Source organism: Ambystoma mexicanum, chromosome 3p, assembly GCF_040938575.1.
Source record: "Ambystoma mexicanum isolate Mex_15411 chromosome 3p, UKY_AmexF1_1, whole genome shotgun sequence".
Classification (NCBI taxonomy): Eukaryota; Metazoa; Chordata; class Amphibia; order Caudata; family Ambystomatidae; genus Ambystoma; species Ambystoma mexicanum.
The window spans coordinates 413822392-413849999 of record NC_090925.1 but is presented as its reverse complement, the minus strand read 5'-3'; the positions used below and the strand labels follow the sequence as shown (position 1 = coordinate 413849999).

Genomic DNA, 27608 nt, shown 5'->3' with positions numbered 1-27608 from the left:
CCGGCACCAGTAACACCGGTGTCGGTAATACTGGCTGTTATCAGCAAACTTGTACTCTGCCAGACCGGAAAAGTGCAGATATATGGAAATACTGGCATTTTGTCTGCTCGGCATAAGATTCCCTTATATTTCCCTATTATCTCTCCATATCCCTAGATCATAAGCAGTGTACAAGCCAGAGCCCTTGTGTCATTTTCCAAATCCCACCCACACTTGGCCCACTGCATTAAGGCATAAGTAAACTGAGGAGAACAAGCAACGCATACAGGTGTTTACCTTTACATATAGGGGTCAGGAATAATCACACTTTACTCATTCTGACTATTGCACCCCATGCCTTTTGCTACCAACATTTACCTTCTCACACATCCTAAACTTAGACTATGGCAACTTCTGGATTTGGCTTTGCATTCCCAGAATTACTATTCGCAGAATCCCATGCTGTACCACCATATATAGACCGTGCAGGTTCTTTAAGCCTACACATGGGCCAGGATTACTCCAGCACACCCTCAAGCCCTTCTCTTACCCAACACTACACAATCTCTAACCTATAATTCTTCTAAACATTGTAATCCCAATGTATATATTAACCCAACAGATACTTTTCTGTGTCACATAGAAGGTGGTCCTTATATAGTGAAGCAGCACAGATCCACACTAAGACAACGCATTCCCCCTAACCTAACTCCCTCACTGTGTCTGCAACCTCCATCCCCGCTTTCCTGGCCTCTTACTACAGTCTTGCTCTCCTTGCCAATAGATTAAGGTGTGGTGTCCCCATGTGGGGGCACAGTACCCCCCCAGACTAGGGACTGGGCTTTGAAAGCACTATGGTGGTGATTTGATGTAGCACAAAAGCATAGTGACAAAAAATAACTATCTATTAGAACAAGCTCAATTTAGCCTCACATCAGGCCGGAGCACTGAGGTGATCCTTGCAGCTGTTATCTATCAGCTCTGGAGGAGGCTAATAGAGGCGGCGCGAGGGCTTTAATATTATTAAGACTTTCTGCGGCCTTTGACGCCATTGACCACAGTTTTTAGGTCAGATTCCAAAACCGGATCTGCCTTTTCCTTAGTAACCGTCTATGAGGGAGCCAGGGGAGCCAAATTATGAATTTTCCAGGGGTAGAGGTGGGGAGTGAGGGTGCCGGATCAGGGTGCTGGTGGCTAGAGTTGAGTGAAGTGCCATTGAAAGTCTACTAATATGTAGTGCAGATTTCCTGGGGGTTCCTGAGCCCCAGAGCACCCACATACTAGGTCCCCCTTGCACAAGAACGCGCTTTCAATTCTGTGATGGATAGCATAGCCCCAATAAAATGATGGATGGGCCGAACCACTCGACTGTTTCTTGGAGCGTTACGGACTCTTACTCACTATGTCCAAACAAGTGTGTGCAGTCCCAGGAATTGTTTTTAGCATCTAAAACGACTGACCAATCCCGTGCCTTTAGTTTCCCAGAGTGAGTGACGGTGACGAACGCCTTTGTATCTAACATATATCTGCCAGTCTACTGTATCCGCCACAGAGAGGTCAGAAGGAGGTGCACTGCCTCTGCTGACACTTTGCAGATTTGACCCTACTTCCCTGGGAGTGGCCTCCTTGCCTTAGCTCCCAGTTTAGCAGAGTGATGCTGAAATCTCTGTACTTTGGTACACACATTTTTACATCACGGATATCTAGCTGTCTGGAAGGATCTTCCGGGCTTGTCCTGGACACGCTCTCTTTGACAATTCTCTGGCCTTTTTGAAGATTAGGGCCTGTATGAGAAATGTCGAGTTGGAAGTTGTCCTTTGAGTTTAAGCCTCTAACGCTTGAAATCTCCTCCCTGCGTTCTTGCGAACAGAGTCCAGCCTCCCACCTTTCTGACGAACATGGAAGACCCATCTTCTCATGTCACCATCCTAACCACGCATATCACGGATGGCGGTCTGCCACGCCCATGCTTGATATGCTGATCTAGTGCCAAGCTAGATAGCCTGGCGCGGAACCCTGGCGCAATGTAAATCCCCCCCGCCACCCTCCAATATCCAATATAACATACTGCCACTGTACACACGGCTCTTGGCTTTGCCCAAGAAGGCCAGGAGTGCCGCTGAACGCCCATGCTCGTGTTGGCTACGTCGGATAGGACCAAAGAACCAGCATTCCTCTGCCTGCTTTTGCACCCTCGTGCCAGCAAGGATTTGCGATAGCACCAAAGATTGTTTTCCTGAAATGCACTCGATCACAACATGTGCTTTTAAATAAAACCTCAATGCAAGAGACGTGTGACCTTGGAAATCACTAGGGAAGGGGATGCTATTTTTTTTCCTGGCGCTTCAAGGTTCGTTGCGTTTACCAAAACATTCTTTCAGACAGTAATTGTAAAATGTTCTCGGGCTAATGAAAAACGGCGCCGTCGACACATGCTGTGTTTTGGAAGGATTGTGCATATTTCTTGCCTTTGTGAACGACTGCCTTTTCCTAGGAGAGAGGGTAGTTAGCCTTCTATAGGTTTCCAGGCACTCGCGGCCCAGATTCTCTCCTGCAGGATCTTGTGCCAGATTCCCTCCAGCAGGACCTTGTGCCAGAGGCCGTGGCGCAATAGCGTCCTGAAGCCAAGGGCTGCAAGGCTGCGACGATAACAGTGGCGCACGGTTATGCATGCCTAATCTGCTCTGCTGTGATCTGCGCCAACCAATCGATTCAATTGTCCATCAGACTTCCTTTGGTGCCAGCGCGTTGCAGCTCAAGGCCAAGGGTAAAGCCCTTGAGAGCCCTTTTAGTGAGGGTCAAGTGAGGGTAGGTAAATCGCGTTCAGACTGAAGCTAAATACAGATTTGAATGTATACATATGGCAGCACGATGCGGATGGCATTAATGAAAATGATTATTAGTTTCTGAGACACATCTATTTCTATGGGGTCCTTCATGAAACTTCTTCTTCTTCAAATTATCGAATGCGTGGGCGGACCCACGCAGGCGCTTCTCCATCCAAAAAGGATGATGCGCACCTAACCCACCAATCAACACACATCCCTCACACTCTCACAACTCCTCCCACCGCCCCGTCTGCCTCACAAAATCCAGCAGCACACTGCTCCTCTCCCTCCCTCTCACCCCGCCACCTCCCAGCAAAGCCTTCCCACTCAGCTCAGCCACACCCAGCGCAGACAACCGAACCCTCATCAACTCTCCTCAACATGCCTCTCACACGTAAGCAGAAAATGTCCCAGGCACCCCACACACCGCACAGTCCCTCGACTCAAGCTTCCCCACTTGAAACAGACAATCATTCAGCCCCACATGCCCTATCCTCAACCGATTCAGCATCACCTCCTCCCCCCTCCTCCATTCCAGACTCCCTGCATGCACCTTCACCGACACTTTCCCACAGACACCAAACATCCACCTGCCTTTCACCCAACTCACCCACCTCTCCTGCCACTCATCTACAACCCACCTCACCACCACGGCCTTCACCTCATCCACACTCAAAGGCAACCCCACATCAACCTCTCCCCTCCTCATACCGGCACCCGCCGCCAGATCCACCAACTCATTACCCAAAATGCCACTGTGACTGGGGACCCACGCCAACTCCAAATGCATCCCCCCACGCACACACCGATCAATCTTCCTCCTGATGTCCAAAATCACATCCTTCCTATCACCATCCCGGTTCAGATGCACTAATACTGTTCACCAATACGATGGTGAGTCTGAAAGAAGCAAGAAAAAACCCTTCTACATGCAATGTGATATTGAAATAGGCTACCTCAGTTCCAATGCCACAACTCACAGCGCCACCTAGCCCCCTATTTGCCATCACTGTAAGCTCACCTCCAGATCAAAGCCACACAGCAATGCATTGCGAGTATGCAAATGAGTTAGAAACATTGCTTTTAGCCCTACATGCGGAAATTGTCATTGTTTTATAGGGCAGTGCTATTTTATACATAGCTTTTTCAGCCCAATACTGACAGCTCCCAAGGATGCAACAGCTAAGCACATACACATTTCACACTTAGTGGGGTTGGCTAGTGCTGTGCAGGTTGACATCCTTCAGTCTGGAACACTGTGGCATGCTTACCATTCACCATCAACGTTATGGAGGGTTTGATAAAGGCAGGAATAAAAGTAATGCTGCCACTGTACAAATGTACTTGTGTTGCCTTTGCCCAGTAATGGTGCAAGGACCGCGTTCTGCATTCACAACACATGCTGCCCACTCAGCCGCCCATGCATACACACGCACATGCTCACATTCACACATTTCAGATAGAGCGCCTGGAGAACATGGAAATGGTTAATGTTAATGTTAACGCATATTTGTACCGGGCACTGTCAACACCAGAGTGGTCCCCTGGTGCTCTGGTGGCTCCGAAAAGGGATGAGGGGCGGGATTAGTGGGAATAAGCAGGAAAAGTGCAAGAGAGCAGTGACGTGCCGTTGGCAGCCTCCACCCGGTTAGCACAGTTTGCTGGGCTTGGGTGTTTTTGCGTTCGGTAGCCTTCGTGTGCTGTCGTGTGAGTCTATGTGTGGTTTGTTTTGTTGTTGCAGTGTAGTGAAGTTTGTGCGATTGTTGTACTGTAGGGTTGTGGTTGTGTTTGGTTAGAGTTGGAGAGGTGTATGCAGAGGGCTGAAATTGTTAGTGGATTGGTTAATTGGCATTGCTACCTGGAAGCGAGGCCCTAAACTACCATATTCTCTTGGGGTGGGGCGCACGAACATCTCTGCACCTCTATCTAGATCCGGCATCGGTCGACATCCACAGTCCCTTCCACACATGACGTTCCACACATGACACCCACCCACATTCATAACCATGTCCAAGTTCGGCCCCTGCCCACCTCTGTCAAACCTGTCTGTCACAGATTTTGTCTAAGTTATAAGTTGTGACACTTTTCTGTGAGGCCTCACTGGTAAACCTAACCGGCTCATCATGCCTTTTGCGATACATGTTGGCCAAAACCACCTCTCCCATTCGCTACGGCATAATAGTTTTCAGGACACAGACATATATTTCTACAATAATGAATCAGCCCCACTAATTTCAGCTTTTCCTGGGCTTGACCAATCAAGGCACAAGCCTGCTATGATAACAGTCAGACATTGGTCGAACGCCCAAGAGATGGGCGTACATAGCTAGCATTGTGTGAGTGTGGGATCCTCGAGGGATCAAAGGAAGAAATTGACTGTACCCAGATTGGATGCACATGCTTTTTGAGCCATTTGGGGAAATGGGCTTTAAGATGTGCTGACTTCATGTATACACAGCTCTCAACGGATCTAAGTTATTACAACGAAACCATTTTTGGAATCCCAAAACATCACATTCTTTTTTCTTTTAAACGCATTACACCGCAATTTAATGTAGGGGGAGACACCCTCTGCAGCCCCCCACTCATCCCCACCTTAATTATTAACCTAACCCAACCCCTCAACCCCCCATCTATTTTGCGGTGAAATTAGATTGAAAAAATCCCATGTCAAGAGATTCGAAAAAATGGGATTCAATGAGTTGGTAGGATACCCTCTCAACCTTCTAAAGGTTTATTGATAGTACATGGACATTAACAAGATGGTACAATTTTAACTTCCCATTGCAAGGCATTGGGCTGCATGGTTATTCTGGAAATCCGCAAAAACAAAATGTTTATTTTTTGACTGAATATTTTTTGACTGGACTGTCCAAAAATAGGTCCCCTGCATAGAGAGTCCTGGTAGCAGGTGAGTTTGGGGTACATGCGAAGGTAAAAGTAGGGATGGAGCTGAAATGTGTGTGCTGTCTGGGGAAGTGAGGCGAGGGACAGTATAGCTACTCATGCAAACATATGCACAACACTCACCATTTCAAATTTGCAATGAGAGCGTTGCACAGTACCCCCCCCCCCGCCGGACAAGGGACTGGGCTTTGAAAGCACTATGGTGGTGATTTGATGTAGCACAAAAGCATAGTGACAAAAAATAACTATCTATTAGAACAAGCTCAATTTAGCCTCACATCAGGCCGGAGCACTGAGGTGGTCCTTGCAGCTGTTATCAATCAGCTCTGGAGGAGGCTAATAGAGGCGGCGTGAGGGCTTTAATATTATTAAAACTTTCTGCGGCCTTTGACGCCATTGACCACAGTTTTTAGGTCAGATTCCAAAACCGGATCTGCCTTTTCCTTAGCAACCGTCTATGAGGGAGCCAGGGGAGCCAAATTATGAATTTTCCAGGGGTAGGGGTGGGGAGTGAGGGTGCCGGATCAGGGTGCTGGTGGCTAGAGTTGAGTGAAGTGCCATTGAAAGTCTACTAATATGTAGTGCAGATTTCCTGGGGGTTCCTGAGCCACAGAGCACCCACATACTAGGTCCCCCTTGCACAAGAACGCGCTTTCAATTCTGTGATGGATAGCATAGCCCCAATAAAATGATGGATGGGCCGAACCACTCGACTGTTTCTTGGAGCGTTACGGACTCTTACTCACTATGTCCAAACAAGTGTGTGCAGTCCCAGGAATTGTTTTTAGCATCTAAAACGACTGACCAATCCCGTGCCTTTAGTTTCCCAGAGTGAGTGACGGTGATGAACGCCTTTGTATCTAACATATATCTGCCAGTCTACTGTATCCGCCACAGAGAGGTCAGAAGGAGGTGCACTGCCTCTGCTGACACTTTGCAGATTTGACCCTACTTCCCTGGGAGTGGCCTCCTTGCCTTAGCTCCCAGTTTAGCAGAGTGATGCTGAAATCTCTGTACTTTGGTACACACATTTTTACATCACGGATATCTAGCTGTCTGGAAGGATCTTCCGGGCTTGTCCTGGACACGCTCTCTTTGACAATTCTCTGGCCTTTTTGAAGATTAGGGCCTGTATGAGAAATGTCGAGTTGGAAGTTGTCCTTTGAGTTTAAGCCTCTAACGCTTGAAATCTCCTCCCTGCGTTCTTGCGAACAGAGTCCAGCCTCCCACCTTTCTGACGAACATGGAAGACCCATCTTCTCATGTCACCATCCTAACCACGCATATCACGGATGGCGGTCTGCCACGCCCATGCTTGATATGCTGATCTAGTGCCAAGCTAGATAGCCTGGCGCGGAACCCTGGCGCAATGTAAATCCCCCCCGCCACCCTCCAATATCCGATATAACATACTGCCACTGTACACACGGCTCTTGGCTTTGCCCAAGAAGGCCAGGAGTGCCGCTGAACGCCCATGCTCGTGTTGGCTACGTCGGATAGGACCAAAGAACCAGCATTCCTCTGCCTGCTTTTGCACCCTCGTGCCAGCAATGATTTGCGATAGCACCAAAGATTGTTTTCCTGAAATGCACTCGATCACAACATGTCCTTTTAAATAAAACCTCAATGCAAGAGACGTGTGACCTTGGAAATCACTAGGGAAGGGGATACTATTTTTTTTCCTGGCGCTTCAAGGTTCGTTGCATTTACCAAAACATTCTTTCAGACAGTAATTGTAAAATGTTCTCGGGCTAATGAAAAACGGCGCCGTCGACACATGCACTGTTTTGGAAGGATTGTGCATATTTCTTGCCTTTGTGAACGACTGCCTTTTCCTAGGAGAGAGGGTAGTTGGCCTTCTATAGGTTTCCAGGCACTCGCGGCCCAGATTCTCTCCTGCAGGATCTTGTGCCAGATTACCTCCACCAGGACCTTGTGCCAGAGGCCGCGGCGCAATAGCGTCCTGAAGCCAAGGGCTGCAAGGCTGCGACGATAACAGTGGCGCACGGTTATGCATGCCTAATCTGCTCTGCTGTGATCTGCGCCAACCAATCGATTCAATTGTCCATCAGACTTCCTTTGGTGCCAGCGCGTTGCAGCTCAAGGCCAAGGGTAAAGCCCTTGAGAGCCCTTTTACTGAGGGTCAAGTGAGGGTAGGTAAATCGCGTTCAGACTGAACCTAAATACAGATTTGAATGTATACATATGGCAGCACGATGCGGATGGCATTAATGAAAATGATTATTAGTTTCTGAGACACATCTATTTCTATGGGGTCCTGAAACTTCTTCTTCTTCAAATTATCGAATGCGTGGGCGGACCCACGCAGGCGCTTCTCCATCCAAAAAGGATGATGCGCACCTAACCCACCAATCAACACACATCCCTCACACTCTCACAACTCCTCCCACCGCCCCGTCTGCCTCACAAAATCCAGCAGCACACTGCTCCTCTCCCTCCCTCTCACCCCGCCACCTCCCAGCAAAGCCTTCCCACTCAGCTCAGCCACACCCAGCGCAGACAACCGAACCCTCATCAACTCTCCTCAACATGCCTCTCACACGTAAGCAGAAAATGTCCCAGGCACCCCACACACCGCACAGTCCCTCGACTCAAGCTTCCCCACTCGAAACAGACAATCATTCAGCCCCACATGCCCTATCCTCAACCGATTCAGCATCACCTCCTCCCCCCTCCTCCATTCCAGACTCCCCGCATCCACCTTCATCGACACTTTCCCACGGACACCAAACATCCACCTGCCTTTCACCCAACTCACCCACCTCTCCTGCCACTCATCTACAACCCACCTCACCGCCACGGCCTTCACCTCATCCACACTCAAAGGCAACCCCACATCAACCTCTCCCCTCCTCATACCGGCACCCGCCGCCAGATCCACCAACTCATTACCCAAAATGCCACTGTGACTGGGGACCCACGCCAACTCCAAATGCATCCCCCCACGCACACACCGATCAATCTTCCTCCTGATGTCCAAAATCACATCCTTCCTATCACCATCCCGGTTCAGATGCACTAATACTGTTCACCAATACGATGGTGAGTCTGAAAGAAGCAAGAAAAAACCCTTCTACATGCAATGTGATATTGAAATAGGCTACCTCAGTTCCAATGCCACAACTCACAGCGCCACCTAGCCCCCTATTTGCCATCACTGTAAGCTCACCTCCAGATCAAAGCCACACAGCAATGCATTGCGAGTATGCAAATGAGTTAGAAACATTGCTTTTAGCCCTACATGCGGAAATTGTCATTGTTTTATAGGGCAGTGCTATTTTATACATAGCTTTTTCAGCCCAATACTGACAGCTCCCAAGGATGCAACAGCTAAGCACATGCACATTTCACACTTAGTGGGGTTGGCTAGTGCGGTGCAGGTTGACATCCTTCAGTCTGGAACACTGGGGCATGCTTACCATTCACCATCAACGTTATGGAGGGTTTGATAAAGGCAGGAATAAAAGTAATGCTGCCACTGTACAAATGTACTTGTGTTGCCTTTGCCCAGTAATGGTGCAAGGACCGCGTTCTGCATTCACAACACATGCTGCCCACTCAGCCGCCCATGCATACACACGCACATGCTCACATTCACACATTTCAGATAGAGCGCCTGGAGAACATGGAAATGGTTAATGTTAATGTTAACGCATATTTGTACCGGGCACTGTCAACACCGGAGTGGTCCCCTGGTGCTCTGGTGGCTCTGAAAAGGGAGGAGGGGCGGGATTAGTGGGAATAAGCAGGAAAAGTGCAAGAGAGCAGTGACGTGCCGTTGGCAGCCTCCACCCGGTTAGCACAGTTTGCTGGGCTTGGGTGTTTTTGCGTTCGGTAGCCTTCGTGTGCTGTCGTGTGAATCTATGTGTGGTTTGTTTTGTTTTTGCAGTGTAGTGAAGTTTGTGCGATTGTTGTACTGTAGGGTTGTGGTTGTGTTTGGTTAGAGTTGGAGAGGTGTATGCAGAGGGCTGAAATTGTTAGTGGATTGGTTAATTGGCATTGCTACCTGGAAGCGAGGCCCTAAACTACCATATTCTCTTGGGGTGGGGCGCACGAACATCTCTGCACCTCTATCTAGATCCGGCATCGGTCGACATCCACAGTCCCTTCCACACATGACGTTCCACACATGACACCCACCCACATTCATAACCATGTCCAAGTTCGGCCCCTGCCCACCTCTGTCAAACCTGTCTGTCACAGATTTTGTCTAAGTTATAAGTTGTGACACTTTTCTGTGAGGCCTCACTGGTAAACCTAACCGGCTCATCATGCCTTTTGCGATACATGTTGGCCAAAACCACCTCTCCCATTCGCTACGGCATAATAGTTTTCAGGACAAAGACATATATTTCTACAATAATGAATCAGCCCCACTAATTTCAGCTTTTCCTGGGCTTGACCAATCAAGGCACAAGCCTGCTATGATAACAGTCAGACATTGGTCGACCGCCCAAGAGATGGGCGTACATAGCTAGCATTGTGTGAGTGTGGGATCCTCGAGGGATCAAAGGAAGAAATTGACTGTACCCAGATTGGATGCACATGCTTTTTGAGCCATTTGGGAAAATGGGCTTTAAGATGTGCTGACTTCATGTATACACAGCTCTCAACGGATCTAAGTTATTACAACGAAACCATTTTTGGAATCCCAAAACATCACATTCTTTTTTCTTTTAAACGCATTACACCGCAATTTAATGTAGGGGGAGACACTCTCTGCAGCCCCCCACTCATCCCCACCTTAATTATTAACCTAACCCAACCCCTCAACCCCCCATCTATTTTGCGGTGAAATTAGATTGAAAAAATCCCATGTCAAGAGATTCGAAAAAATGGGATTCAATGATTTGGTAGGATACCCTCTCAACCTTCTAATGGTTTATTGATAGTACATGGACATTAACAAGATGGTACAATTTTAACTTCCCATTGCAAGGCATTGGGCTGCATGGTTATTCTGGAAATCCGCAAAAACAAAATGTTTATTTTTTGACTGAATATTTTTTGACTGGGCTGTCCAAAAATAGGTCCCCTGCATAGAGAGTCCTGGTAGCAGGTGAGTTTGGGGTACATGCGAAGGTAAAAGTAGGGATGGAGCTGAAATGTGTGTGCTGTCTGGGGAAGTGAGGCGAGGGACATTAAAGCTACTCATGCAAACATATGCACAACACTCACCATTTCAAATTTGCAATGAGAGCGTTACAATGTCAATCCACCTGTAACTCACCATTGAAAGTCATTGGGCTGCAAATTGATTTTTCAGTTTCACTGTAGGGACAATGACACTCTTTATGTGAAAAATGAATGTAAAAGGTTAGATAGGCAGCCAAAAAGTTAATCCTCTTCGGTTCCTCTAGATTACGGATGTCCTAGATTCCGGATTTGTAGAATATTCCAGAATTCCAAATATCTCTTACTATTCTTCATGGTTCTGAGGATGCTACAAACTGCTGCTGGTCCTTCAGTAGATGGATTTATCTCTCTATCTGTTTACTCTCTGCCACTTCAGTGTAGCATCGACACTGCCTAACACCACCCGCTTCAATTGCTTCCCCAATTCCAGCACACAATCCACACTCTGTGCCCTTGACTTCAGCCCAGCTGGTAGCTAGCCCCCTTCACCACACAGGAACCAACTTGATTCTTTATACCTGCCATGCGTGCCACTGATGCAGTGCCCACCTCAGGAGTGCAGGTCATTGCAGAGACAGATTTACAATTAGCTTCACTCACCTCGTACTATCTGTATCTGCTTGTACAATGGAGACCTTTTTTGACTGGCGATAATTGTGCCACTGTTGCACAAGCCATAGTTAGTGCCAAATTAGATTGTTTGGACAGCCTCTGGCAAGGAGTCAGCAAGTCTGAAATTGCTTGACTAGAGATCATGCAGAACAATGCGGGCATAACGGCACTGGCCGCACACGGACGTGGAAACACCGGCACCATTACCATTACCTATCGGACTCCATGGGAATGGGGAATAACGGAATGCCGGCTCCAGAATTACCGGACCACCAGGGCTGTAATGCCCCGGTAAATCTGGCAATTCCGGGGCCAGTAATTCATTCCAGGTCCGGCGGCAACCTGCTGGTTTTTTCGGCACGGTTACTGCCGAGCTTGGAATGAGCCCCCATGTCTCATAAGCCAGAGGGGCCTTACACTGTCTCCCCATTACCAGTAGAATAACCTTCCGACTCTTGTGCATTACACATAGGTGTCTTTATGGTGCGAGCCCTGGCTACTTATCCAGTGGACTCTCCTAGCTGCCTGCATGCAGAGTGCTGACGTCAAACAACACGGCCTTCCTTCGTATACCCAGGGTCCGTCTTAACTGTGCCATCCAGGGATCTTTTTCTTATGCAGCACGTAGAACTTAGAATCCTCTTCCTCCAGACATAAGGACATGTCCGTAGCTTGAAAAATGTAAAGGTGGACTGAAGTCATTCCTGTTTCATTGATTTTCTCTCCTGGATGCTGGTAACTGTTTGTGGTTTTGTTGTGTTTGTCTTGTTAGCACTATAATGCCTGCGGACCTGTTTATAGCTCTATATCAATTAATAAAGTAAAGTTCATAACCAGGGGACACCTTGGTAGCGCTATATAAATGCGAAATTATTATTTTTTATTTATTATTATGTTGTTTAGATTGGGAGGCCAGGTGTATCTGCCTTTCATGTTCTAGGTGACTAGCCCACCCCTAGTCTATCCCTCCGATCTAAAGCCATTTAATCTGCAAGAACAGACGCGGCACAGACAACCACTCCGATGCAAACCTGGGGAACGCTTACTGCAAACAGCACTAGACATCTCATTTACCATACTGTGCCCAACATCAGAATTTAGATTTCAAAGCACTTTTTGTAGCGTTCCTCAAAGGCACAGTAAGAAAATGTAAAAGGCTGCAACACCTTCTTATATAAAATCTGAGGACAGATGGCGTGCAGTTCCATGCAATAATGTCCCCGGAAAAATGTCTCCTGACAAAAATGTCGCTGTTTTTTGCAGAGCCATTATTATATTGAACATGTGGGGGACACCCCTGCAATCCCTGATTTATTTATTTTTTTACAAGGGGAGCAGGGAAGATCCCGTCCCCATACATTGTGTCACCATATATAATGTCACCAATGGCTTTTCCCGGTGACATTATGTATGGGGACATTATGTATGGGGATATTATTACCTTATACCCGGCATGCTTGGTTGCTGTGACAGATTGGAAATGTCTGTACGTGGGGCAGGAGGTTGGCTGCGCTCAGTGCCAGTGCAAGAATTAAAGGGAGAACAGCAGTGATATATTTTATTCTAAAATATCAAAATAATTACTAGGGGCGCCTTGGAAAACACAAAATGTTATGTGCAAAACGGATTAGTCCAGTTTTAAAATACATCACAAAAGTTAACGTTGTTGTATCTTTTTTTGGATTAACTGAAAATATTATGTTCAGTTGGAATAATGGAAGAGCTTTGGAAGTCACAAAGCTCTTCTTCTGATGTCAAAAAGCAAAAATGAGGGGAGGGAAACCGGAATGTGAGTTTGACATACAAGATTGGTATTAAAGGAATGCAGTGTTGTGATTGTCTTATCCTGCTCTCGCATACACTCCAGCCTACCTCTCAGCACCCATCCACTACATGTGCTACTCTAAGACTCATTGCACAACACCTCTGCCATTAGAATTCAGAAATTTGGTCTAGCTGCACACCTAATTATTTTCCTGCTCTTGCATACTCTCCATACTACCTCTATGCACCCTTCTACATGCCTGCTCGACATGGGTGACTAGCAGGGACATAGCCACCCTAACCTACTTTAGTATTGGCTAAAATGCACACATACATTCTATAATTCTCTGACAAATTTCCCATACCTGGACTTCTGTCCCCCCAGGGCATTCAACCTACAGCTCGTTGGGACCAAACCAATGGTGAAAGGCGCTATAAAAATGACAATTACATTTGTAATGGTTTATTGAGAAGCCACCCCCAACACAGGGATTTCCTTCCCTTCACACTCAAGTAGTGACACAACAAACTGTTTAATAGATTATTTTTTTTAGCCCTATCTCAGATTCATATAATCTCCTACTTCATATTCTTTTTTAGTGGTCTTTAAATCGTAGTTTTCAATCCCTCTGCCGATTTTTCCAGAATCTGATGAGCATACGCAAAAGCATGCTGAAGGTATTTTCTCTGATTCTCAACATGTTCATTTGTCGTGGACACGTTATTCAGTGTCTGCTCTTGTGTTCTGTGGAGCAGATGCTGGGGTAGCACAATTTTTCATGCAGTCATTAGCTCGAATTGAGACATTCTGGTCCCAGAAGATGGTGTAGACCTGATGGCCATCAGGACAAGTGGTAGTTGGATGCCCCAACTAGGCCCAAAGTCCACCAAGTGGTAAGGAGAACAAAGAATTGTAATAAATGCAAACAGGCAGATGCTGCTCTCCTCCCCTGAACCAATCGTACCAGGGGGCGGATAGAGGAATGGTAAACTGTCCTATCTGAGCAACAGGGATAATAACAGGGTACTTCCCCTAGATTGTAAAGTTAGTGATGTCATTTGTGCTATATAAGGGGGACTGTACTAGGGGAGAGAGACCAACATCCAGGGAGATAGGAGAAGGAGGACAGAGAGAAGGCGGCTGAACCTTACCATCTTTGAGAGTGCAGTGGCAAGACCTCTTGCCCTAGCTGTCCAGAGTGTCCTGAGATCCAGCTTGCTTTCCTGAATCCCAAACCAAGGCTTGCTTTGTAAATAGCATATACCCTAGCCCTAAATTGCATAAGCCCTTTATTTTTGTAGCATTGCATCCAATATTTCTCCCATTGAAAACCCCATTTAAAACCCCACAAATTGCCAGTGTAATTCAGTCACCTTCCCATAGAAGAATCTATTACTAGCCTGTGTATGTTAGCAGATCTCCTTTGGAAAAACCTCTCAGTTGTCTGTGTAAATCCCTAGTATTTTTCTTAAGTAAATCAATTAATTCCCCCATTGAAATTCATGGTTCAAGATTGTTGAAGTTCAAAATCAACCACCTTGTCCCTGGTGTTGAATTTAATTATTATAGCCATTAATGTGTTACCTCAAAAGAATTAGCCTCTTTGTAACTGAAAAAAAAACAAATGTGTCCATCTATCGTGTGCATTACCAAACAAATTCCCATTTGCATCTGTCCTATTAAAACCCAACCCGTTGTTCCATTATGAGCAATCCCTTTTGTCTAGAAGTCTACCTGTTATGTGCCTCTGTCCTTGTCATTGAATACCAATTTTCCTATTGTAAGATAAACCCCTTTGCTGAGCTGCCTGTCATTCTAAACCCAATGTAAACAAATGTCCTTTTGCCATTGTGTTTTTTTCCCTTTGCCATTTGCTTTCTCCCAAAACCGATTTTCCCACTTCATGTCTATTTTTGCCCTGGTGTGCTGATTAGTATTCTATAAACTTTCCCAGTCTCCTAAAGTGTAAGCAATATGAATTTATTTTCATTCTGTTCCTTAGCAGTTGTGAATAATAATCAAAATCACATTCTGCCATTTTGCTCTAAAAACGGGTTTTCACTTTCTTTGCTAGCTCCCCATCTTGTGGTGGTGGGCTTTACCCAAATCCGATTTTCTCTCTCTATTCCTATTCCTTGCCACTGCCTTCCATTCAAAGGTATCACATTTAGCTGATGTTTGGGGGTGAGTGTTGCAGGGCTGAGTGTTTAACTGTTGGTACTATCACTTTGTGATAAATTATTCTTGTTCTGTTCTGCCAAAAAAAAAGGAAGCAACAGTGTATATCTTAAGAGGGTTGTTTTGTACAGATTATTGCATTTTGTGTTGCCACAACATTGATGGCTGTGAAATTGTTTGATTTTCCTTTTCCATTAAATAATAAATTAATATATATCTTATTGATGTACACCGGCCTGGTTCCTAGTCCATTGTGAAATGGGGTGTTTTTGCAGGTTGTGTGTGATACAGGCTAGAGGCCTACTAAGAAGAATCCATAGTAAATTAAAAATAAACAGCGTTTTATAGTGCACCACATTCATTGTAGGGGAAGGAGTTCCCTAGCTGGTGTGTGCCGTGTTATAAACCATGACATTCCTGTCTTTCTCCTTTTCTGTTCCCTGTCCTAGTGCAGTCCCCCTCATATAGCAGCGATGACACCACCAATTTTACAATTTTGGGGAAGTACCCTGCAATAATCCTTGCCACTAGGATTGGACAGTTAACCTTCTCTCTCCTCCCAAACCCAGCCTCCAAGTCAGGATTGGTTTAGGTGTCTTGAGCAAAATATGGCAATTCCCATTTGTCATCATCCTTTCTTCTCCTTTCAACTTTTTGGCAAAAACTAGTTATGTATCACAACTTCATAATTTTACTAGCAACTGCCATACTAAACACATGTTCTGTCTCTGCTAATCATGGGGAATTAGATAAGCCGACCACCAAATCCGTATCATATAGCACGGCCGTGTGTCAACTTTCTGCCGTTTCCATAAAAACATAAAAAGAAAAACAGTTAGGAATATGTAAATAATTGAGCATATCCCTGACTTCATCTTCCACCCACACACCCACTCTCACATTTGGAACATATATATATATATATTTTATTGTGTTTCAACCAAATTTTGGTTTTTCACAAAGTAAGACAGAAGCTAACAAATTATAATACATAATATATAAAAATTCTTAAAATATCAGTAAGCTCAAATCACGAATCACAAATGTCCTTCTCTCTGGTGCATGTCAAAGAAATTACCAATTTTAACTGTATTTCAACTGGATAAACCCTGTCTCTTGTGACACTCTAATGATGTTTATCGTTAGGGCTGTTTTATGGCCGTCGATCAATCTCTCCCAGAACATCTCGGAAGATAACCGATTGGTTGAAGCGATAAAACACCATAAGTATTTCTCTCTGGCATCCCAGGTCCCCCGGCAGTATCTTAACAAATGCTCTGTTGTCTGATTTTTTGGGTCGTTACATTCTGGGCATAGAATTTTTGTTCTCTCCTCACTACCTCATCGAGCAAGAACTAATCCCGTTTGGACCAAGTTGAGTCGGACTCTAAGAAAGTTCTGTCTCACCTTGGCCTCTGGGAATTTTAGCAGATAATTTGGAATATAACCAAGTTATTTATCTTTAAGGGAAAAGGAAGCTGCTGCCAAGGATGACCCCATTTGATCAATTGTCCTAATCCAGTTTGTTGTAACTAAGGTCTTTTTTGTTTTCATGGGGTTAGAAATTAGTGTTTCTTCTTCGCTGCCACAACTAACAAGGATCTCCTGACCCAACCTCCTCCGGTCTCGCAACACTGAAGAGTGGTCCAATTTAAGATGAACCATGCGGTCGTCATATAGTGAATTTCCCAAGGGATTTATTATTAGCCTATAGAGTGAGAGCAATTTCCAGTCCACTTGGGATTTAAGGGATCTTAAACCCAACTCAAATCTCAGGCATATAATCGGAAGGCTATCTGGCAAGTTCAGAGCTTTCTTCCAAATCTTGGCTTCGATTTTCTGCCAATCAAGGGTCCAAGCCAAAGGTTTACCCTCTAGGCTGTATAAGAGCACTGGGATTATCTTTGCCATATAAAACCTCACCGCTGGCAGGAGAGGGAATTTACAAAATTGCCCAACCATCCTTTGTAGTTGTGATGTTAGCTGGATACCCTTTGATGACAGCTCTAATAGGATTTGACTTACTCTGGGTGTGGCATATTAGGTGTAGCCCAGGTAGACAATTTCCTCTACCACCGGGATACGGTATCCCCTCACCGTCCATGGGAGCCTTCCTTCACAAACTCCTTTGTCACCAAAGATTACTATTCTTGACTTTTCTGGGTTGACCGTTAAGTCATTATTCTTCATGTATAAGTCAAGAGCATTTAATAACCTATGGGGGCCCACTGGTGCTTTGCCCAAGAGGATGATATTGTCCACATACATAAGCCATTTAATTGCCCTGGAACCGATTTTAACGCTTCCCAATGCTGCGGAATCGACCTACCGACCAAAGTCAGCAAGATAGAAATTAAAAAGGAAGGGGGCAAGCATACACCCCTGTCGCACCCCTCTGCCCACAAGGATATGTTCAGAAAGATAACCTTCCAGGTTTAATATAACCCTCATCGTATTGCTCTCATGAAGAGAGGCTAAGATGTTAAGAGTGGTTTTGGGGCTCCCATGGTGATGAGCTTTCACCATAGTCGTTCTCTATTGACCAGGTCAACAGCACTTGATAAGTCAATAAAAGCACCACACAGCCTTGACACTTTCCTCCCCTCTTTGTTGTTACAGAGAGTGGCCAATAATATGCCATTGAGAGATGTGGAATGCCCTTCCGAAACCCGGTCTGCTGTTTCAGTAAGATTTATTTGTTCTGGCCCATCTCTCCAACTCTCTTAGCAACAGACTAGCAAATAGTTTACTTTCCACATCCAACAAAGTAATAAGCCTATAGTTTATTGGATTCATACAGTCACCATTTGTGAAGATAGGTATGATTATGGCAGACTTCCAAGATGGAGGGATAACTCCTTTTTCTATCATTCCCTTGAAGAGTGTATGTAAAATACGGGCCCACATTTTTATGTTTCCCTTTAACACTTGATAGGTTAGACAACTGGGGCCTTCAGGTCTCGAGGATGAGGTCTTATTAATCAACTCGAGGATAACCTCTTCTGCAATTTCCATTTGGAACATATTCAGATCAGTCAGAAACTTAGTTTAACTGGCCATTAAAGTTACCTCAGTCACAGGTAGGTAGGTACATTTTAAATCCCCCAAATCACCTGGAAATTACATAAAAAATGGTACATAGATGAAATCTATCCATCTTATGATGGCTGAGAAAAAGGCCCAAATGATAATAGTTCTTTTAAATAAATTGAGATTCTTCAAGTGGGAGAAATGGTCCTGCTCCTGCTTCCGGCCATTTGTTTTCACTTGGTCGGCCTGTACCTTTATCATTCTTCTTGGTGTTGGAAGCATGTTCTTTGAAGTGGGTGCCCCATTTTCAACACATATTAGTCGTGCTCCATCCAAGGGTGACTTTTCCTGAAGTCCATGCTTTCAGAGCCAGAAGGTTTGGAGAACACTGAATTTCAATGCCTTTAGCAGGAAATTTGTATTGCAGTTGGTCATTTGATTGGAGATGTGACATCGAGGTTGGAAGTGGGAAATGTCCTTGTGAAGTTTTGCCCACAGGCAGCAAAAGGGTCTGCCTTGGGCTGACATTTTTTCATGAAGACAAAGTGGCTCTTCAAATGAAACTGGAGTTTTGTGGGTGAAACATAATATGCATTGCTCTTTGTCAACCCACCCGTCATGTTTTGTTTTCCTGACATTTTTTTGAGCAGTGATGTTTTTTTCACTTTTACTTTTTTCAAACCATTTTAATTTGTACACACATGTGCAGGGCGTTTTTGTTTTTAATGTTTAAAAATCCTGTTTTCCATGTGACAGGGATCTTTGATGACTCCTTCTTTTGTAAATTAAAATGCTGCTTATCCATTGGTAATGACAGGTAGGCCCCTTTCCACATGGCTCTTTAATTTTACCTGAAAAACAAAAACAAAGGCAATTCCATTTTTGTTTCAATGTTTAAAATCTTGCCATTCATGTGAAAGGGACTACTGTTTGGGGCCTTTAAATGCACCCCACACATTACATTATCTAACAGCTATATGTCTACACTACAGACAGATCAGTGAGATATCTTTCACTGTTTAAGGAATGCTCACATTCTCATAGTTAAAGCAGTGCGAGAAATGCTTTTTTTTAAAAGGGTCCTGCAAATTTATAACACGTATATATATGTTCTTGGTAAATAAAATCTTGGAGTGCAGGGTTTAAAAATGTAGCGGAAGCAGGTGCTAGAATGTATTAATTTCAGAGATAAAATTACATTGCTCAAATCCTAGCTACTGAAAGCCCAATATTGGCTGACTGCATTGCTTCTAACACTTATGATTCTAATAGTAATTCAAACTTTGCGAATGGTGGTCTACACTACAATTCATAGTGATGTGTGAGCTTTTTTAGACGTGTACGTGCTGTGTGACTTCTATGTCTTGGTAGAGACGTGTCATTCGAAACACCTACATGAAACTGAGGGATACATTACGAGTGTTCCCACATGGTATTCTTACTGATGGCGAGGCCGCAAAGTTCACCATTGAGACCTGAAACCCATGTCTCTGTTTAACCCTCTTCTCTTTAGGTTGAGCGTCTTCAGAAACTTGAGTTCCCATGTTCTTCGGTGTCTTGTATTTGTAGATCACCTTTCAACACCAAAACCGACAGGTGTTATCCCTTCTGTGTGAAATGGTGTCACACTGGTTTCTGTTTTTTGGTTTGAGAGGACATGTCTGTTTAGGTTCAATCTTTCACAGAGTTCTTGACAATTTTCACTTGCGTGCTTTCCTTGCGGGCATTTCTTGCATTGGATGATGGTATACAATGTTGGATGATTTGCGGTCAAATTCCCTTGAATTTGTATTTTTCAGTTCTGTGGGGATGTCAAGGCCTATTTCTATATTGTTTGATGGAAGTGAATATTCACTTACATGTATTTACTTTGAATTTGTTCTAGGTTTTTATACTGGGGGTTCCCCCAAACCGTCTCCACTCACCCCCTACCTAAACCATCCTTATATCCTTTAACCCCAAATATAAATATATAAATGACTTCCCCATTAATTAAATGCATTGAAGTGAATTACCATGAAGTAATTTGCTTCGATAAAACAACTTTCCACCCAATTCAGTACAGATGTTGCATTCCTAACATTGCATGGGCATGTTTTAGGTCTCATTTGATCTAGATCCATTGGAAATATGCTTCTGGTCAGGGACCATGCTAGATTCTTAGGCTGCTTTTATGCAATTGAGAAGGGCTCATGAAGAAGTCTTTCACTTCTTTGTCCCGCAGAATGTTGGCAAATGGTCCTTAGTAATCTGGGTCAGTTCTGATACGGGTCCAATAGGGGGACTCATTCTGTAGTTCTGCTTTGAGTGTGTTGTAGCAAGTTCCCTCTTGAAACCGTCAATGCATGTTCAAACTAACTGTCAATTTGTCTGGCTCAGTGTCCCTTTTTCAGAAGGAAAGTGTGGAGTGCAGTGAGTTGCTTATTCATTGTCCTCGTTTTGGAGCACATGTGTTGGTACCAGATTGCCTGGCTGTAGATGGCAGATGGTTATATGTGGCTCGGATGGAAACATGCCCTTTTTTGGTATTTGTTCCTCTGTGTGTGTTTCATGTACACAATGTTTGCAGATGGCTATTCTGTATAAAAGAGACGTGGTATGCAGAAAGGTTATGTATAATTTTATATGTTGGTTGAAGCTATTGATTGATTGAAAACATTGTTTAAGACAAACTTCACCTTCTGTCCAAATCATGAAACTGTCACCAATGCATCACAGGTATCTTAATTGTTTCTATGTAGTGGTTTCTGGAATTCTGCCTTTTTAAACTCTGCACTCTGAAACAATTTTACTGTGAACAGACCACTACATATTTATACATTAATTAGGTCCTCCTTCTGAAAAGCATTTCTCTCCTTCCTTTAAATGTACAACAGATTGGGCTGCTTTAACTTGTAAATGCATGAATTCTTTAAGCAGTGGGATATTTCTAACGGCTCTGTCTGAAAGCTAGTGTAGATGTATAGCAGTTAAATAAGACAACCACGGCACTGCATTCTTTGTATGTCAGCATAGGATGAAAATCTCTCATTTTTGTTTTCACTAATTTTTGCTTTTTTAACATCTGATGAGGAAACACTTTTTGAGTTTGAATGCTCACGCGTTATTCCATCTAACTACGTTAGTGCAATAAAAAGTCAAAGAAATCAATCAAAAGCCCCAAAATACAGCTTCTAGTTGGCTGAAGGGGGCTGCATGTTGATTTGTCTCCTCATACACAATAGCAACAAAATACACAACTGATAACATCACAGGTGTGTTTCGTAGAGCGCACTTTCAGCCCCAGTGGGGTATCTTGGTGCTATTGACAGATAACAGATTTGTATTGCTACCCAACTCAATAGTACTCATTTTACCGACCTCTGGAGGATGAAGAGCTGAGTGAACCTGCCGGAATTCGAACCTATGGCCATGAGGTCAAACACAGGCCCATTAGTCCACTGGGCAACAGACCCAGCTGATCATGCCTCCTTTGCTGCACATCCAATGTGTCAAAGAGTGAGAGAGAGAGAGAGAGAGAGAGAGAGAGAGAAAGAGAGAGAGACAGAGAGAAAGAGAGAGAGAGAGAGAGAGAGAGAGAGAGAGAGAGAGAGAGAGAGAGAGAGAGAGAGAGAGAGAGAGAGTGAGAGTGAGAGAGGTTGGCAGGTGCAGTGTGAGTTAGTGAAATGTGACCTGTATGCAATAGGCTAGCGATCGGAGTGCAGGGTTGCAGGCTGTTTTGCCTTGACTGCACGTTATTCAGTGTATATGTCTTCTGAATATGTAGACAGTTGCCCTAGGGGGTTGATACACTATTTATAACACCCATTCATCTCTTGCGCTGCACCCCATAGAATACAGCTGAGTCCCATGAAAAATGTGGTCCAGCTGTCACATAGTCACTGATATACCAGCCATTTCTGCATCTGAACACAATGCTCTCCATGATTTTTATAATCTTTTAAACTAGTCATCTCTGCTAGTAATTGAATATTCACCTATTTACTATTCACTTGCAATGCAATACTCTTTTTAGTTCCATGCTTGTACTGGCAGCAGTCTTTTGAAGGGCCTTCGACCTCACAGCACTTTGAAGCCATAACAATGACAGTAGGTGCTATACATATATCAAATACCATAACGTGACATCATTGCAGGACAATTTCTACAACAATGAGGGATGATGGCTGCTGGTATGATGTATCAATAATGGGGTTGACTATAGGAAACATTTTTAAACTCTGAATCTGCAGCACAATGACACCTTTCTTAAGTTACATAAATCACAAATAGTACACTTAAAATGCCAGTTCCTTGCCACCTGTCTTTCCTTCTTTCTACCCTTCTTCCCGTTTCTGCTTTTATTTGTTCAACCTTTTTATTTATTACCTTTCTTTCTCATTATTTTGTTCTATATTTTCCTCTTTTCATTTATTTTCTAATGTTCTTTTTGTCTTCCTTCCGTTCCACCTTTCATCTACTTGTGTCCTTTATCTTCCATTCATGCTTTCCACCTATTCTTCACTCTACTTTGTTAGTTTTGATTTCCTTCCCATTCCATCTTTCCATTTCCTGTCTTTTCTACTGTCTTTCATTTTCTCTCTTTCCTTCAGTTCTTCTGTCATTTAATCCTTCTTGACTTCATTCCATCTTTCTATTTTTATTAAAGTCTTTCCTTTTTCCCATCTTTGAATCTTTGTTTCTTCCGGTTCTTCATTCCATCTTTTCTAAATTCTTCATTTTTTCTTGCCTTCATTCCATTTCTTAGTATATTTCTCTTTTTCTTTTAATCAGTTTTCCCTTATTCCATTGCATGCTCTTTTCTTTTGTTCTTCATTTAATCCTTTTGTGTTTCTCTTTTTTATTCCTTCTTTTCTTTACTTGTTTCCAACTTTGCATCATTCCATCCTCTCTTCCTTTGTTCATTTCTTATTCTTTCTTTCTTGCATTACATATTTACTCCCTTCTTTAATTTCATCTTTTTCGTTCTTTCCTTCCTTGCAAAACAGAGGGAGAAATAACTGACAGAGGGGGCGTAATAACTAATAGAAAGGGATGTTGTTACAGGGTGAACCGTTGCCCTATGTAATAGTCTCACTTCGGAAGTAAAACGTTCAGCTTTTTTGTTACTTGAGGTTGGAGGAGTGCAAAGACCTTGCTAGCAGTCATAAAAAAGGCTCAGATGTTATTGCCCTGATCATGATATTTAGTTCCAGTAACTAAAGAGAAAAGAAGGAAAGAAGGAAGAAATAAAGATGGACGGTAGAAGGAATGAAGAATAAAGAGGAGAAGACACATGCAGAATGATATAAGAAGGGAGGGGGACAAAGGGAGTAGAAAATAAAAGAACAAAAGGATGAAAGTAAGAAGTATGACTGAAGGCCGGATGAAGAATAAAATGGAGGAAAGAAAGTAGAAGGAATACAAAATGAAGGTTGAATAAGGAAGGAAAGAAGGACAAAAAAGAAAGCAGGGTGAAGACAAAAGTAGGAAGAAAGAAGAAGGAATTAGAAAGGCAAAGGAAAGAAGGAAGGAAGAAGGAGAAGAAAAGAAGGTGGGAGAAGACAGGAAGGAGCAAAAGAAGAAGGAAAAAAGGAATGAGAGAAAGAAAGAAAGGGATAGAATGGAAGAATTATGTAAAGAAAGCAAAACAAAGAAATACAGAAAGAAAAAAGAGAAAGAAACAAAGAAAGAAAGAGTTGAAATAAAGGAAAGAACAAATGAAGAATGAGGGAAAGAGGCAAAGAAGAAAATGAAGAAAGGAAGGAAAGGTGGATTTAACTAAAGAAAAGCAGAATGAAAGGAGGAGAAAGATAAAAGAAAGGAAGGATGGATGGTAGGAAGCAAAGAAGCATGAAAGCAATTGAAAAATATAATGATATAAGGAACGCAAAGGATTGAAAGAAAGAAAAATAGAAAAGAAAAGAATGAGTGAAGTGTGAGGAATTCGACCATTCGCACGGGGAGTGTGTGCTTGCCTGGGTTTTTTTATTTTTTGGAAATAAAAGTGAATGATGGGAGATCATCCTCTGAAAATGTGTGATTACATTCCACACATATTTTCCCTGCTCATTGCATGCATAGTCACATGTACTCCGGGAGGACCCAGCCTACAGGAGCCATCCTCCCATGTCATGTTCAGCTGGAATGTGACAGCCACGTGTACATCAAAGAATCTCAAGAAGGTAGCAGGCGAAACACGCTCTTCGGGCCATGGGCAGTCTAATTAAAATATCAAAGGCTCCGTGGATCTGCCTTCCTATTGTCTAAAGTGCTGGTGGAAGCGCATACTAATAGGAGTTATTTGGAACAGGCCTGCAACAGGCCTGACCGCAGAATGGACAAGAGGAAAGCAGGACTAACACCTCTTGGATATGCAATGTGTTAACTTGAAGCTAGTTCCCACCCCTTTATATGAAGGACAGTGAATGGAATGTCTGGGTCCATTATTTATTGTAGGCAACCCCTGCAGAGCCGATCCTTTTCAGATAGACGAAGTCTGTGATTTGAGTGACACAGAAGTCTGCTCTCACCAAAAACTGCAAGGGAGACCTGCACTTTGACCAAGAGCCACAGAGGGCTCAGTTAACCACAGAGACACTTTTTTTTTCTACAAAAGACAGGAAGATAGGTGGGACTTAGGAGTACATGTTGTCACCTCTTACCTTTCCTGTTGCAAAGCACTCTGTTCCTGACCTCATGCATAACAGAAGATTCTTGGCAAGGGACCCAGGATTGGTTAATTAAGGTAGGCTTAGCCTGCACCAATCAATGGGGCCCACTTTGAAAGGGGGCTGAGCCCCTCGCAGATCATCCGATGACTTCGAAAGGAGTAAGAAGAACTCATTTGGACCCTGGCTGAAGGTACAGCCTACCTTACATCTTCTGCCAGTGAAGGAAGGACCGGATTTCCAATAGAGAACCAAGATCCCTCCACTAAACATCTCCTGGGGAACAGAGAAAGATACTGGACTTAGAGGACCCATCCAGCAGCTCTATAACTGGTACCCATCCAGCACACAGCATGCCCTGCTATGTTCTGCCAGCAAACATCCTAGGTGGGAAGTGCCAGAGAGTCTCTAAACAAAGGGCAAGGCCATTGCGTGCAAACACTCTCCTCAGCTTTGGGCTGTCCGCCTTAAAGGACGACATGAAACCTGCAAAGAGGCTAGGGAATTGTCACAACAAGCATCAACCAGCGTCCATCTTTTAAGGACATGTTCGAGGCAGTCAAGCTCTCGAACCGTGACTGGCTGCACCACTGACTATTGCCATGCTGCAGTCACTAAAGCCATCCGAGACGCCTTGACCAGCATTCCAGATCCACCAACCAGCAGAGAGACAATGGCCCTCATTACAACACCGGCGGTAACCAATGGAGCTATTAGCACCATGGTTGCTGCTGGTATTGTAACGAGTCCGCCAATGGTAAATGGGAAATACTGCCCCATTCCAAGGTTGGCGGGGCGGTAATTCCCCATTTACCATTGGCCCTTCCCCATTCCCATTATTGCCCCATAGGGCTCAATGGGACTGGGGAAGGCGGTAATTACGGTACCGCAAATTGCGGTACCATAATTACCTCGGAAGTCCCTTTGCGGGTCCCTACTTTAACGGCTGGTCCAGACCAGGTGTTAAGGTCGGGAGCCGCAAAGGGACCTCGTAATCAGGCGTTAAGGGTTTAACAGCGCCGACACCTTTCGTGGCGCTGTTAAACCCTTAATGCCAGGGTCGTAATGACCCCCAATGATTCTTGAACCCAAACCCCCGTGCTGGCCAGCCTGCAGCTGTCCGTCCAGCCTCGCGTGCCGAACTTCCTGCTGCCTGATAACCACAGCTGTCTCCCATCTGGAACTCTGTTGCAGGAGCTGCAAAGCATCTTGGAACCTACTTGACGCTATCAAGCATCAAGATTATCTCAAGCACCAGGTACATTGTGGTTCTGTCCCCCTGGCCCTGGTGACATTTATGACCCCTTGATCCCTTGGTGCTGAAACCAAATAAACTTGAACAGTTAATACTGCTTTACCGACTACCCTCCTGTCAATATCCAGAGTGCACCCCTTTCCTTCATGAAACTGTCCTTTGTGTTCCTTTACAGGGTGGGTTGTATTTTGTAGTGTGCTAGAACTGTCTGTTGTAATATTAATAACATAGATATTTGTATGCAACCTTGACTGGACAGTCCCTTTTATAATTGGGTAATAATTGTATTTTCGCTGTGTTGCAACTAATCAATGATCCACAACCTTGCAGAGATAAGCCTGCCGTTCCGTCCACGTTACCAAAATTGGACAAGGAGGTTTATAATTTACTAGTGTTCTAATCTGTCCGGATGTACTAGAGGTGTGGGGCTGATTGATGGTTTAGAAACCGATATTCATCCCTGGAGAACTGGTGACCCAGAAGTTGATTCATCACAAGAAGGAAAGAGAAATACAACTATAGAAAACAAGAAAAATAGGAATAGAAGAAAGGACAGATAGGTGTAAAGAAGGCCAAAATATCATTGCATAACAGCATTACTCATGATTGAGTACGTTTCAGAATTGCGCTATTGCGCTTCAGTGTTGAACATGTTTTCCTATAGTCAAGTCCATTACTGAGTTGTAACATCAGGCAATACTTTTCTTTATTGTATAACACGACCTGCAGTGATGATCCGTAGAGTCTATAATTGATACTTTGTAACAGGAGCCATAGTTCCATGCATGTACAAATGACAAAGCAGGAGCAAACTTCTGGGCTCCTTTTTGGGGATATTTTACATTCTTGTTACCAGTCTATTAGTGCTCTCTAAGATACCCCCAGTAATAACTTAAACGTCTTAAATTAAAATATTTCATGATCGCTCCACTGCTCCATGAAAAATGCCATTTTGGTGACCCTTTGTTCCCCTATAATGCTGTCAGACTGATGGCTTTAACTCCTAAATGCCACCCTCTTCTGGTGGCACCCCAGGCAGCTGTCTAGACTTGCCCTATAGTTGCACTATCCCAGTGGTAGATTTAAGGCATAGGACCCCATAGTCAAGATTGACAGAGGGCCCTGGGTGGTTGTAGTTTATGGTTGGAGGCAGGGTTGGACTGGGAACCAGAAGAGGCCCTAGAAATAATGTTCTAAGTGGCCCCATATTACACATTTTCACCAAGCTCAACCCTTTTCCTATGAGA

The 27608-nt window shown here is 44.2% G+C and overlaps 1 long non-coding RNA gene across 1 annotated transcript in view; it reads right to left on the bottom strand.

The window, feature by feature from the left end:
* Positions 1 to 16408: 16408 nt before the first annotated feature.
* The window catches only part of LOC138580506 (uncharacterized), a 693565-nt gene continuing 682365 nt past the window's right edge, over positions 16409 to 27608 (bottom strand). The window contains exon 6 of the long non-coding RNA XR_011304277.1: positions 16409 to 19307. This is a non-coding gene — a long non-coding RNA (uncharacterized lncRNA). The remainder of the gene's footprint in view (positions 19308 to 27608) is intronic.